Raw genomic sequence first — 14,130 nt, 5'->3', positions numbered from 1 at the left:
ATTCATCTTGAATATGACGGCGCCTCCCTGATTTTCTTCAAGGTCTTCGATGCTGAAGGACGCCGGTTGGAGTGCTTCCCCAAGGAAAGCGGCAGGGGGATCGGACCGGCGAGGACCTGGCCTGCCCATCGGCCCTCCAGCAGCTCTTCAGGCGGCAGCGGAGGAGATGGGGAATCTGGCAGATCCCCCGAGCTTCTCGTGACTCCGGAGACGAGCGATGACAGCTACGGGCCTCCGAGCTCGCGCCGTGCTCGGTGTAGGGCAACTACATCGGGCCGCCGACACCACTGATCTGGGTAGGGTCGGCGCCGGCGCCGGGCAGTCCACTATTGATGATGGCGTCGCTTGCGGAGGCGCGGGCAATTAGTGTTCCTTAGGATTAGCACCTTTTGTTCCCTGCGAGGAATCGAAGCAACACCCCGCGGGGGTATGTAAGGCGCTTGACATGTCTTTTGCGAACATTATATCCCTAATATGAATCGATGCGAGATGCTTGTCCTGTCCCGGCTCGGCTCCCCCTTTCTATCCTCACGAGGACTTAGCGCTCTATGCTGATAGGTCCCAGTCCCCAGGCAAGCTTCAGTAGTTGCTGGTATGCCAGGTCGCGATGCCGTGGTCAAGGCCAGGAGGTGTGCGGCCCGAGGTCCGGTAAGAGCCCTTGAGTCGCGATGCTCGAGAGGTCCCCTTTAGCGCTCGAGAAGCCCTCGCTGGGCGAGAAAGGAAGGCAACGTCGTCGTGACAGAGCTGCACTAGGCGAGGGTTTGGTGCTGCATTGGTCCAGCTCCTGTAAGGGCGTGACTTAGCTTTTGATTTTGGGGTAGTTCTTCAACGGGGCGGCCGGCCCGAGTGGCGGTAGCTGAGGTGCTGCTGGGTTAGGTCCTCACGAGCTTCTTCCCACTTCCCCACACCTTCCTTAATGCTCTATGTCCTCATGTCCCGGCCCTCGAGCGAGCTCAGCCGCCGCTGGTATGACAGGTCGCGATGCCGTGGGTCAAGGCCAGGGGGTGAGGGCTGAAGAGCCAGTAGGAGCCCATGAGTCGTGATGCTCAGGCGCCCCCCTTTTAACATGCAAGCGGTCCATGCTGGAGAGAGGGAGAGATAGCCCGCGATGTCCCCAACATTCCTCCTGGAGTGGGTCCTGCATACCAATCATAAGGAGAGACAAGACCTGCCACTACGGTTGCCAGCCAACCATTGGTCACTCCGAGGGAGTGATTGGAGCACTGAGGGCCTGGTGAGGTGGCGCCTTGCGAGGCTGCCGTGGCCAGAGCTCGACCACTCAGGTTTATCCGTGTTGCAGGGACAGACCCGTACGCAGACGTCGTGCCAGAGCGAGCGGCTCCATGGGTAGATGTCAATCAAGCAGGCGATTAGGTCAGGTATGTTAAGTACGAAGGAGCAAATCCGTTTCAAGCAGATGCGGGAAAAGCAAACGCCGCTAGGCCAGGCCTGAGCAGCTTGGGGATGATGCAGCCCGAGGGGCGCCCCCACCAAGGTAGGTAAAGAGCGTAAGCAAAACGGGTACATGCCACAGGGACGGACCCACGCGACCTAGGGACAACGCGGCCCTATGGGCTCTCCCAGTTAAAAATGGCTTAAAAGATGTCATCTGATGCTGCTGAAGATGAAGTGATGCCGAAGAAGTGGGCGACGCGCGGTGAAGACGTCGACCCTCACGAGCCCCCAGGCCCAGGAGCCTCGGGAGGCTCCGGGGGCACGGGTAGGTCTTCGAGGGCCATCTCCACCTCTGCCAGGACCGCACAATGCCTGACCTCCTGAGCCTCTAGAATGCTCCTCAGCAGGTGCTGATGAGCGGCGACCGCGTTCGGAAGGCCGAAAGGCATGCGGACGTAGATGTGAGGTGGACCCTTGCAACGCCCCACACGCGAAGGCCAGAGGCGCTCCTGAGACATGGCTCGGTTGAGCCCTGGCATGTCGATGCAGACGCGCAGCCCATCGTCCTCGCCTGGATGTGGGGCCACGACGGGCAAGCGTCGGCTGCCGCGCATGATTCTCGACTCCTGTAGCTCCTCGGTGTTTCCCGCGATGAACTCCTGAGGGTTTGGTCTTCCTTTCCTCGTACCTTCCTGAGGGAAACGTGCCTGGAAGAACCCCTCCAAGTGGTGCCCGAGCGCCTCCCTCGTGACCTTGGCAAAGTCGATGGCTCTCCAAGAAAGAGCCCCCGAGCCCTGCCTGAGGAGGGCGCCGGGCGCGCTTTCCTATGCAACAGAGGGTGGCGCTCCCTGAACGGGCGCGAATCCTGACGCAATGCCTCCGGAGGCGCCTGCCTCCTTATGGCTTCGGCCAGGCGAAGCCTTCTTCTTCTTAAGGGTCACCTCGGGAAGTCTTCCGCTCCTGTGATCTAGGTCTTCGATTGCTGCTGCTTGGAACGCACGCTCAAATGAACACACCGCATCCCTTTCCTCACAAGGTACGATGATGACTCCACCGCTTCCTGGCATCTTGAGGACATTGTAGCCATGGTGAGTCACTGCCATGAACTTGGCTAGGGCCGGGTACCCGAGGATGACGTTGTATGGCAAGCGAATGTGGGCGACATCAAAGTCGATGAGCTCGGTGCGGTAGTTGTTGCCCTGCCCAAAGGTGACTGGCAGGCGAACTTGCCCTATCGGAACATTGGAACCATCAGTGACTCCTGAGAAAGGCTTGGTCGGCTGGAGCTGATCATACGGCACTTGGAGATTGTCGAATGTCTCGACGGACAGGACGTTGAGTCCTGCTCCGCCGTCAACGAGGGTCCTAGTGACCTGCACATTGCTGATGACTGGGGAGCAAAGCATCGGGGGAACTCCGGCCATTGCCGCACACTTGAGATGATCCGCTGAGCTGAACGTGATGGCGCACGCAGACCACCTAAGAGGGCGCGTGGCCTCAAGCTTGAGGAGGACTGCATTCACCTCGCGAGCAAACTGCTTGCAGATGCACTGTGATGCTGGGGCCTGGGCGCCACCCAAGATGCAAGCGATTGCGCGCGGCTCCTGGAAGCCCCTAGCCCCCTCGTCTTGATGTTGGTCTTCGTTCCTTCTTGGTGGTGGCGGTAGAGGAGGGAGGCCTGCGTTGCCGTGCGGGCGATCCTCACGAGACTGATCCCTCCAGCCTCCCTCGCGAGGATGGTCCTGCCAGCGATCCTCGCGAGGTCGATCACGCCACCCTTGGCGAGGGCCACGGTCTTCCCATCGTCCTCCACCTCTTCCAACTCCTTGGCCATAGCCCCTGTCGTTGTGCTCAGGGCGTCGGCTGATACGCCCATCTCGCATGGCCCTGAGCTCTTGGCATTCGTTGGTGTTGTGGGTGTGGAGGTCGTGGTACACGCAGTATCGGCTGCCCTTTGATGACTCAGGCTGATACCTACCTCGCTTGGTGTCTAGTTCCGCTGCGATCACGGCAGCTCCCTTAAGCTTCACGTCCTTGGCCTTGGGCTTTTTCTCTTCTGGGTCAGCAGCTGGGAGCTCGAGGAGAGAGAGGCGTCCTTCCTCAGCCCTGGTGCACTTGGTCGCCAAGTTGAATAGCTCCAGGGATATGCACAGGTCTTCATGGATTGCCAGCTCCTCCTTCATCTTGATGTCGCGCACGCCATCGAAGAAGACTGAGATAATGGCTTCCTCAGTCACCCTGGGGATCTTGAGGCGAGCGTTGTTGAAGCGCTGGATGTATTTCTGCAGGGTTTCCCCTGGCTGTTGCTTGATGCGGCGCAGGTCGCATATGGCCGGGGGCCGGTCGCGAGTGCCCTAGAAGTTGGCAATGAAGCGAGTGCACATCTCGTCCCAGGAGGAGATCGTGCTGGGAGCCAGGTTCAGGAGCTAGGTGTGGGCGCCGTCCTTGAGCGCCATGGGAGACCAGTTCGCCATGACCTTTTCGTCCGTTGGCGGCTTCGATGCCCAGCTCGTAGAGCTATAGAAATTCCGCAGGGTCCGCCGTGCCATCGTAGCGAGGGGGTAGATCAGGCTTGAAATTTCCTGGCCATGTGACGCCGCGTAGCTCGGGGGTGAAGGTGCAGCAGCCTGCTGTGGCAACCAGCGCCCTTTGCTGGTGCTGGGCCTGCTCCTGGTGATTACCACGCGCCGCCGCTTGGAGCAGCGCAGGGTCTCGGCATGGAGGCGCAGGGACGCGATCTTGGCGCGCCGGTGCTGGGAGCGCGCGAGCACCTTCTTGGGGATGAGGGATCTCTTGGCAGCTCCCTTCTTGCGGCGCAGGTGCCGGACATGGGGGGTCTCGCCCTGGGGCTGCACGCCTTGGAGCCAGAGTGCCTTCTTTGGGAGGAGGTGGCGGAGGCGCCTCCTGATCCTCGCCCCCTGCGCGGAATGGAGGGCGAGGCAGCGAGAAGGACGGCAAAAGAGAGCCCCCTGCGGCGCTGACGAACTCGGTGATGCGGGCGAGCCAGTCCTCGTAGAGGTCGTCGACAGGGCGGTACTACAGGAGCTCTCTTGCCAGGAGCAGCACGGCGTGCGCGTCCGTGGGGGCGCGACGGGCGTGGGACGACGAACCGGCTGGAGTTAGTGACGGGGTTGTGGTGCGGCCCTCCCGCCGCACCAAAGGATGCTGGGACGAGGCCTGCTGCTCGTTCCCCGCCGGGCCGGTGGCGGCGTTGGCGGCAGGCGACGGGGAACGACGAGGGCGTCCGCCGACGGGCGCCGTCTGGGCGACGTGGGTGGCGAGAGCAGCCCGGCGCTCGGTGCGAGTCCGACGAGCGTCAGCCATGGACACGATGGAAGATCATACGCGAACAGCGGAAGAAAGATTCTGGCGCACCCCTACCTGGCGCGCCAAATGTCGGATTTCGGGTTCCGACAGACCCTTAAGGTTCGAACTCTGGGGTGCGCATGGAGATCTTTCCCCTACCGACTCGCGCTTCTATGGCTCGCAAGAAATCTAGGCTGGAAAGAAGAACACACAAAGGACACGAGGTTTATATTGGTTTGGGCCATCGATGTGGTGTAATACCCTACTCCAGTGTGTGGTGTGGTGGATTGCCTCAGGGGCTGATGATGAACAATACAAGGGGAAGAACGGCCTCACGAGAGATGTTCTTGAGCTGGTGTGGTTTGTTCTACTCGGTCTGGATCTCTCTCTCTCTCTCTCTCTCTCTCTCTCTCTTCTCTCCCCCCTTTTTTTCTCTCCGCCCTTATCTCTTCGGGAGCTAGTCCTATTTATAGAGGCCCCTGTCCTCTTCCCAAATAATGAGCGGGAAGGGCGCCAACAATTGGCCATTTTGAAGGGGAACATCTAGTACAAGTTATCCTGACCAAAGCTGGTGTTCGGCTGCCAAAAGCACTGGAGATGACGCCGTCTTGGGCTCCACGGTGACCTCCATCCTGCCGCTCTGTTGGTCTTGGTCTCATCTCACCGGAATGGAAACCTTTGCCCGATGCCTTGGCCTATGCTTGCTCCCTTTGCACCGAAGGGGAAATAAGGACACTGCACAGACCGGCGCCCACCTGGCGCCCGCCTAATCTCGATCGTCATGGCTTGCGTCATAGGCTCCTCGCGAGGCACCCCTGCCTTGATCTCTCCGCCTCCTCGCGAGCCTGCCTGATGAGGCGGCTCCTGAGGAAGCCTCCTGTCGTCCGCCCCACAAGGCTTGGCCCCTTGCGAGCGTCTTGAGCTTGAGCTGATGAAGCTGGGCCGCACTGGGCCCCCACTCGAGCCACGCCGCAGGCCGCAGGCAGGCAAGTCTGGGGACCCCCGTTCCGAGAACGCCGACAGCACGAGCATGGTTTTCTAGGCCGTTCTTGTGCACCTTTTCATGCACCAATTGTTCAAATTTGAATTATATGCATAATTAATGCCTAGAAAATGCACATAATCCCCTAAATATGGTAAATGAGCCCGGAAAAATGTCAAATTTGAACACGTTGCATTTGAGGCGGTATGTTGATCGTTGGAAAAAAACTGAATGACAAACTAGGACAGAAATTTGGATTCCCCTTCAATCTTGGTGATTTTCCTCTCGAAAGCATTGAACTTCCTCGGTGATGGTTTGATTTATGAAGGGCATGCATGACGACATAAATCAAACCTTCTCAGCTTTTAACCAGGGCATAGTGAGGCCATACCATGGCACCCTGCCAGGCGTCATGTTTTTCAAGCACGTATTTCATTGTTCTATAGTTGATAACCCAGTAAATGACACATTTGTGGAACTATTGCCACACATTTCCTTGAAACCTCTGCCCATTCCTTGTAAAAGGCTTGATAATTTACTAAATACCATGAGTATGGTTTTTCCAGACCGTTCTTGTGCACCTTTTCAAGCACCAATTGTTTGAATTTGAATTATGTGCATTAATGCCTACAAAATGCACATAATCCCCTAAATATTGTAAATGAACCAGAAAAAGTGTCAAATTTGAACACCGTGATTATTAGAGTTTATGTTCATCCTAGAAAAAACTCATGGATGAAGGACAAAGGAAATTTGGATTCCCATTCAATCTCAGTTATTTACTATCGCACACGATTCACCTCCGTCGCCTCTGCGAACCGTGTGTGTTCACTCATACATGCAAAAGGAAAAAACAAAACCTGCGCCCACTTCGTCCCCACCCACTCGTCATGGACTCCTCCACAACTATGCACCTCATCAACTTCTATCGCGGCAGCCACCCTAAGCTCCACGGCTGTTGTCGGCGGGCGTAGGTCGCACTCCAAACGGAACGAGATTTCGCCCCTCCCACTTTCCGCCGCCTATCTACACTGACATTCTAGACTCTAGTCGACTGTGGTTTTCTGCGCGATTAGGCCGATGATTTTTCTCATGGAGAAGGTAATCAACTTAGCAAAATATTCACTCATCTCTTATCAAAGTCCGTCCATTGCTGTTAATCAACCTACGGAAATTGTCGTGGAATCAGTTTTGTTCTAGCTGATTCGTGGGTGTTCATTCATGTGTCGACAGTGCGAGCAAAAATCGGGGAAGTGTGTTCGTGGCCAGTCGGAGACGAAGTTCTATATCACCATTCCAGATGACTTCAGGGAGCACTCGGTATGTTCAATCTCAACCTACCACGGTCGGCATGGCCTACATTTGTGAACATATACCGTCTATTGCTACATTATCTATATATTTGCATCAAATCTTTGTTACATTATCTATTTTTAATTCTATATTTTTGTACTTTGCTTTCATCTATATATTGATCTATTCAACCAGTTACTCCCATATTTGCATCTTGCTCTGTTATTTCAATATATCTAATTTATGATCTTAATTTTCATTTCAAGCAGTACATCCCTTGCTTTGCAACAACAGGAGTAGAAGGAAATTTTGGGCTTTACTTTTTTGATGACTCCCAGGATGTCATATTGACAACGCAGTATAGAATTACCATGACGGTTAGCGTAAAACATGATAAAGATGGTCACTCCTATTTTAATGCGGACCTTTGGAGAAAAATGTCTAAGTGTTATGAACTGAAAGCCAGGAATAAAATTCTAGTACGTGCACCACAACTTGGTCTAATTAACATGGATATTTACTTCCCCAACGTCATCAGCCGATCAAAGTCTGATCGAGGTTAGTGTCCTTTCAACTTTCTCCATGCTGTCATATTACTTAGTAAAATCGGGGTATTTGTTCTAACTAACTGATCACTATTTAAGCAACCAATTGTGATTTCATATTCTGACTCTGTTCTTAGGCCGTAACAAAGTCTATTTACCAATTTATGTGCACTATATATTCTTCTGTCATCTTCTGAATAAATAATATCTTTCCACCTTTTAAGAAGTGTATGTTGGATGCATAGTGAATGATCTGTATGTTACAAGTGTACCAAATTTCACTGGAAGGACTTGAAGCATGTCATAAACTTTGTTGATAATCTGATAGAGACAACACATCGTATGAACGCTCGATTTTGGATCGGATTAATTAGACCAATGGTGCACACATTGAACAAGACCAATTGTGTGCAAAGCGCTGGCAAAAAGTCTTATTTTAATGTTGATACTCATACACTATATATATCTTCAACAATATGTTACAATTGGTTTTTATTCTACATGTCAACATAAATTGCCCGCTGTAGCAGTTCCTGTATCGATTTCCTGGCGTGGTCGAATTACACTTGTGCCTGCTAATAACGCCAAAGTGATTGCAAGGTACTGCATTCCCCACAGAAATGAAACCATTCAAATTAACAAGTTCTCGCTTATCATGGAAATGCATCCATATTGGAAAATTGGAGACAGTGTTCTGCTCATGATATACCAAGGCACAGGAGAGCTCTTCCTTTTCATTGACGAGATGCCGAGTCGCCATGATCAAGCTGCTTCCAGGGGATAGTTGTGATTGTTGGCCCTCAGCCTCTTAAAATGTGCTAGCTATTACTATGTTAAGTATATATATATGGACCATATGGTTATTGTCCCTTAGCCTCTTAAAATGTGATAGTTGTTACTATGTTAAGTATGTAGATATGGACCATATGGTTGTCAAAACCGTTTTACGAAGATCCTCCTTTTGTCGAATAGTGTAACCATTATATATATGTTACTCAAATGTTGTTACCCAAGTTGTTAAATTTTCATAGAAAGTATTCGTATCGTACACAGTTCATTGAGTTTAAGCGTGTTCCCGATGTCCAGAAGGCATTTGCATATTAACTGTCCATATTGCAAATTCACACACATGTTAACATAAGGAAACGTATGTGTAACTTACTAATCATCGCACACGAGTACCCTCAGATGCATCATGTGCGATACTCCTAGCCACCGCAAGCAACTAGTTTGCATTTTTCAAAGATTTTGTACACACAGAATCGCACACGAATTAACTGTATTAACTGTCTGTATTATAATTTCCCATCGCAAACAGTTCATCCGAGTCGGCTATTTGCCACATATCACACACATCTTGTTTACATGACTCGTTTGTGTACTTTTGGCTCATCGCAAATAGTTCATCCATGTGAACTGTATGTCGCATATCACACACATCTTGCTAAGTTGAACCGTTTCTGTTGTGCTCCCTAATCGAAAATAGTTCGTCCGAGTGAACCATATGTTGTATATCGCACACACATTGATATGACTGCCCATTTCTGTTGTTCTGACTATTGCAAATAGTTCGAATGGATTAACCGTGTGCCCTTCATCGCACACGCAACTAAAATCTGAACCGTGTTTGATGGCTCCGCCATCGCAAACGTTTTACACCTTTTTTTACGGTTTTTTACACCATTGTTTGCGATTATTGCATCGCACACAGTTTCGTCAAAGGGTCTGTGATTGTAGTGTCGCGTTAGCAGTATCCTGCAGTAGTGATGGCTCAAAATTTACGGTTCAGAAAGTTTTCCATCCATGTGTGAATCTAATATTACTGCGTCAGGAAACTTGCATATAAACACAAAATGTAGTCTGGCTAATGAAAACATTCATTTCAATGTTTCCACTTCTCTCCCAGGTCATCCATATCTCATTGGATATTTTACTTGTGGAGAACCTCAACCCAAAACTCTGAACGAATGCAAGTAAGTTCTTCACCCATCTAACTACAAAGTTTTCAGTTCATCATTTCCGTATTTGCCCAACTGTTTTGCAGTTTTCCATATGAGAGATCAGGAAGGAAACAAGGTTTACAATAAGAAGGCCATAAACTACATAGAGCAGGTCTCCATCTCCCTTTCCCTCTCAACTGAACTGGTTGTTTAGAAGCAGGGGAAAACAACTTGAAGATTTATGATTTGGTGTCTTCCAATTTTTTAGGCAATATGTACTAGAGATTCTCGGAGGTTCACAGTGATGAGATCGAATGAGCTTGCGTCTAGACCCGATGTTGCTGTACACTATACAGGAATTGAGATGATTGGCCACAACCGGCCTTGAATTTTCTCTAAGATATGTGATGTTCTTACAGAGCAAGGGTGTAGTGTTATGGAAGCGCATGCTTGGAGCCACAAGGATAGCTTGGCATGTGTTGCATTTCGTGTCTGATGAATCAACATCATCCTGCATCAGTGATCCAAACGGCTTAGTCTCCATTCAAGACCATCTTGGAACTGTTCTTGGATCTGGTACCTCAATGGATGAAGATGGGCGTAGTGCAAGAGCTCATCTGCTCGTCCCTGATGGCCTCGCAAGCCACCCCGAGCGTCGGTTGCACCAGCTATTGTTTGCTAGTAAAGATTTTGATGGAAAACAGGGACATGTATCTAATGCCTTCCCAATGCTTACTTTGGATGGCTACAAAAGGGCAGGGGCGCAGTGGTCTCTGTTGATCGGTGCAATGAGAAAGGATACTAAGTCGTAAATGTGGAATGTGTGGACCGGCAGAAGTTGATGTTTGACATTGTGTGCACGCTTACGAACATGCAATTTAATGTTTTTCATGCGTCAGTTTCTTCCCGTGGGCCTTTTGCCAGTCAGGTAACTTCATCTGCTTCTGTTTTAGTAGGGATATGTATATGTTGTGTTGCAGGTTTGAATTAACATGAAAAGTGAACACAAACTAAAAAAAGAATATTTGTAGGAGTACTACATCAGGCACAGGGATGGACATATGCTAGACACTCTGGATGAAAGATGCTTAGTTGTAAAAGGTGTTAAAGCTGCAGTCGAGCATCGAACTTGTGAGGTGAGTCATATAGTGGTCTGATGTTCATTTTTATTTATTTTAGGAATATAATTTCCAACTGCATTAGTTGAATTTCATTCTCATGGTAACCATGGATAAAATCTGCTCCGTATTCATGTTGAAATTCTCTACTTAAATATGAATTGTTTTCTTTTAACATCTGTGAAATTCCGAATCTGATTATATTGCTATTATTGCTTTGAGGGTGTGAAGATGGACTGATGGAGCTATGCACGGAGAATACCGTTGGCCTCCTCTCTTACATCACTAGGGTCCTCCGGGAGAACGGGTTAACCGTTACACAGGCGGACATCGCAATGGACGGGGACAAGATGAAGAACACATTCTATGTCCAAGGCATCTAAGACAACAAGATCGACATGGACGTCATCGAGTCTGTCAGGAGGGGGCGCGATCCCCTGCCCTTCCAGGTGAAGGATGATGAGCTTCTGTCCCGGGGTCAGCTAGAAGGAAAACCAGCGGCAGAGAGAAATGGCTTCCGTATCCTTAGCCTGCTGAGGTCGAAGATAGGGAGTTTGTCTCATGGTTTCATCTCTTCATGGGGTAGGTTTGCTCTGTGAATGTGATGGTATTTCTGTTGCCTGAGCTGAGTATAGACGTACATACACTACAGGAAAAAACTCATAAGCCGTGTACCTAATACACTCGGCTTACATCGATTTAAACTCGGTTTACATATAAGCCAAGTAAAACACCCGGCTTATAGCACTCGGTTTACAGTCGACCGGCTTATATCATATAAGCCGAGAGCTGGACCGAAAAAACCCAGCTTATGTATAACCCGAGTATTTTTAAAGGGCTCCCGGTTTAATAAAGTAACATGACGGTAGCCTGCTATTAACGGCCACGTGTCACTGTCTATATAAGTCGAGTGCCGTTTTTCGGGCACGGTTTATGTATAAGCCGGGTGCAACCGCGAACGCACGGTTTATATATAAGCCGGGTGTAACCAGGAACCGCACGGTTTATATATAAGCCGGGTGCAACCACGAACCACACGGTTTATATATAAGCCGGGTGCAACCGCGAACCGCACGGTTACTATATAAGCCGAGTTCCTCCGACAACAGCACGGTTATATACATATATAAGCTGGGTGCTGGTTAACCCATACGGCTACACGGCTTATAGGTTGGCCGCAGCTATATCTCTTATAAGCCGGGTGTCAGATAGCTGGGCTACACGACTTATAAGCCTTATAACATTTTTTTGGTACTCGCTTCAGGGAGCAGCAACAACATATATACAGTAGTACATCTATCCAGCAACACATATATCCAGCAGTACATGACCATGACCAACAAATATATATCCAGTAATACATATATCCAGCCGTACATGAGTGCAAAGTCCACATATGCAACAAAAGATCACAAACGAAAGGACCGTAAGTTTCAGGTCCACACAGTGCATACATATCCAACGAAGGTTCACAACAACATACATACATATGCAACCAGAGGTTCACAAATTAAAGGATCATGAGTTCCAAGTTCACACCAAGCATGAACCATGCAATCAGCTCCACCGCAGCATATATGCCCACCGTCAACGCCATCCACAATGCAAACCTATAAGTCCATTCTCACACGCATGAGTTTGAGTTTCTAAAGTTAAGTTGCAAAGATGGATAAGGCATAAGAGTCAACAAGAATCAACATATGAGGCTTAAATAGAAGCTAGGAAGTATGTACAATATAAGCATCAACACTTGTGGACTCTACCATCAACAATGCACAAGTTTTAAGTTGAGAAGCACAAGCAACGAGAAGACGCAAGCATCAACAATGGACAAACATAGACAACTACCTCAAGTGATCATTGTTGCGGGGAGGTCGAAGCGACATGAACCGTAGTGGGTGTCACTGGACTTGCTTGGCCAGGTGAAGATCCACCTACCACACAGTTATTGGAGCCTTGTCCCGACTGAGAAAACTTGAAGCACGAGAGGATGAGATGGTAAGATTCATGATCTTCAAGCATGAAGGTAAGATGCATGATTGAAAAGTTGGAAGACTTACAAAGTTGAAATTAGGAAGAGTCGGAAGAGGAGGAAGAACGGGCAAAGTGGAACCCTGCATATTATTTCTGAGTTGAGCAAATGTCTCCTGCAGGATTGCCTGTTGTTTAACCATGAATTCTTGCTGTTGAAACAGGGCCTGCTGCATTTTCATGGCTTCCTCCTCTCGAAGCATGGCATTGGCCTACAATATGCCATCACAACAAGTTCACCATCGTTGCAATACAAAGAAGAAATCACAAGGAAGGTCGATGAAGCAAAAGATACCTCGAGTTGATGGAGCATGTGCAGCCCAGGCTGTGGGCGACGCTCTATAGCAGGACCTGAGCTCGACGTGGTAGCACGAAGGTGAGAGAGTTTTGAGATGTCCTTCTTACGGATGGCACCGTCGCCAACATATAACCGGCCACCCTTCTTGCCCTCTCCCGACCGGAGGGAAATTGTAGCGTCAATGTCCTGTGAGGCCGGATCAGAGTCAGGCCCGTTGTGCTCCTTGAACTTTCCACTATATGCATCAATCCTCAAGCCAGCGCCTGGGTTGACCCACCCCCCTTCCGGTTTCTTTGACTTGCGGGAGAGACATAATCCCGTGAAGGTATTGAGCTTCTCTTGGCCCTCACCTCTCTCCCTATTCTGCAATAGAAGCAATAATATCCATAAGAGCACAAGTTTAGAAGTTGAGAAGCCGAATGATATTATTACCTTCTTCTGCACGTAAGCGTGGAGGTTGAGGTTGCCTTGAAGGTGTACCGGACCACCCATCAAGGCACGCCGCTCCGAAGCCATTCGATGTTGGACCCTCCACTCCGGGTCTATCCATTTGGATATGATTTGCTGGTAGCAAGGAACATTGTTGTTGCACCACGAGGGAACCGCCTGAAGTATGCCAAATACATCCAACTTAGGAATGAAAGTAAGTTGTTTTGATCCAGGCAATCATAAGTAAAAGGAAACTACCTTCATGTACATGGAACGGGTGAGATGCACTCTCCGGGCTAGAGACTTTTTGAGAAGCATTTTGCGTTCGTGCGCGAAATACATCACCACAGCATCAACGCACGCCTCATAGGGCATGTCTTGGACAATCTTCTTGGCAATCGCCTCCACAACCTCATTAGCTTCATCCTTCATACCCTCGGCGCAAGTAAAGAAGTCCTGCCAAAGTGCATAAGAGGATAAACCAGTTATTAGTGCAATGATTTTAAAGATTGGCAAAAAAATAACTATGAAAATTGACAAAGAATTTTACCCAAAAATCATTGACCACCCGCTCGGCGGCACTACCATACACCCTGCCCCACCTGTCTTTGGTATCCGGAGCTCGTTTCCAATGCTCCCAATACCAAGCTGGCTCCTCCTCACCGTCTCCTATGGGGACCAGGCCAGTGTAATAATGCCTACAAAGACATCCAATGATGCTGCTTGGCTGGCGTGACACTTTTATGTCTTCTCCATCAACCACCAAGGCCCTGCAAAATGAAAAGGCAATTAA

At 49.8% G+C, this 14,130-nt stretch overlaps 1 pseudogene; it reads left to right on the top strand.

Moving 5' to 3' along the window:
• The first annotated feature begins 217 nt into the window (after positions 1 to 217).
• Positions 218 to 10,447, top strand: LOC123191478 (ACT domain-containing protein ACR2-like; annotated as a pseudogene).
• Positions 10,448 to 14,130: the final 3,683 nt, after the last annotated feature.

Source organism: Triticum aestivum, chromosome 2A, assembly GCF_018294505.1.
Source record: "Triticum aestivum cultivar Chinese Spring chromosome 2A, IWGSC CS RefSeq v2.1, whole genome shotgun sequence".
In the NCBI taxonomy this organism is placed as follows: Eukaryota; Viridiplantae; Streptophyta; class Magnoliopsida; order Poales; family Poaceae; genus Triticum; species Triticum aestivum.
The sequence above is the reverse complement of the archived record's forward strand: the minus strand, read 5'-3'. Positions and strand labels throughout refer to the sequence as shown.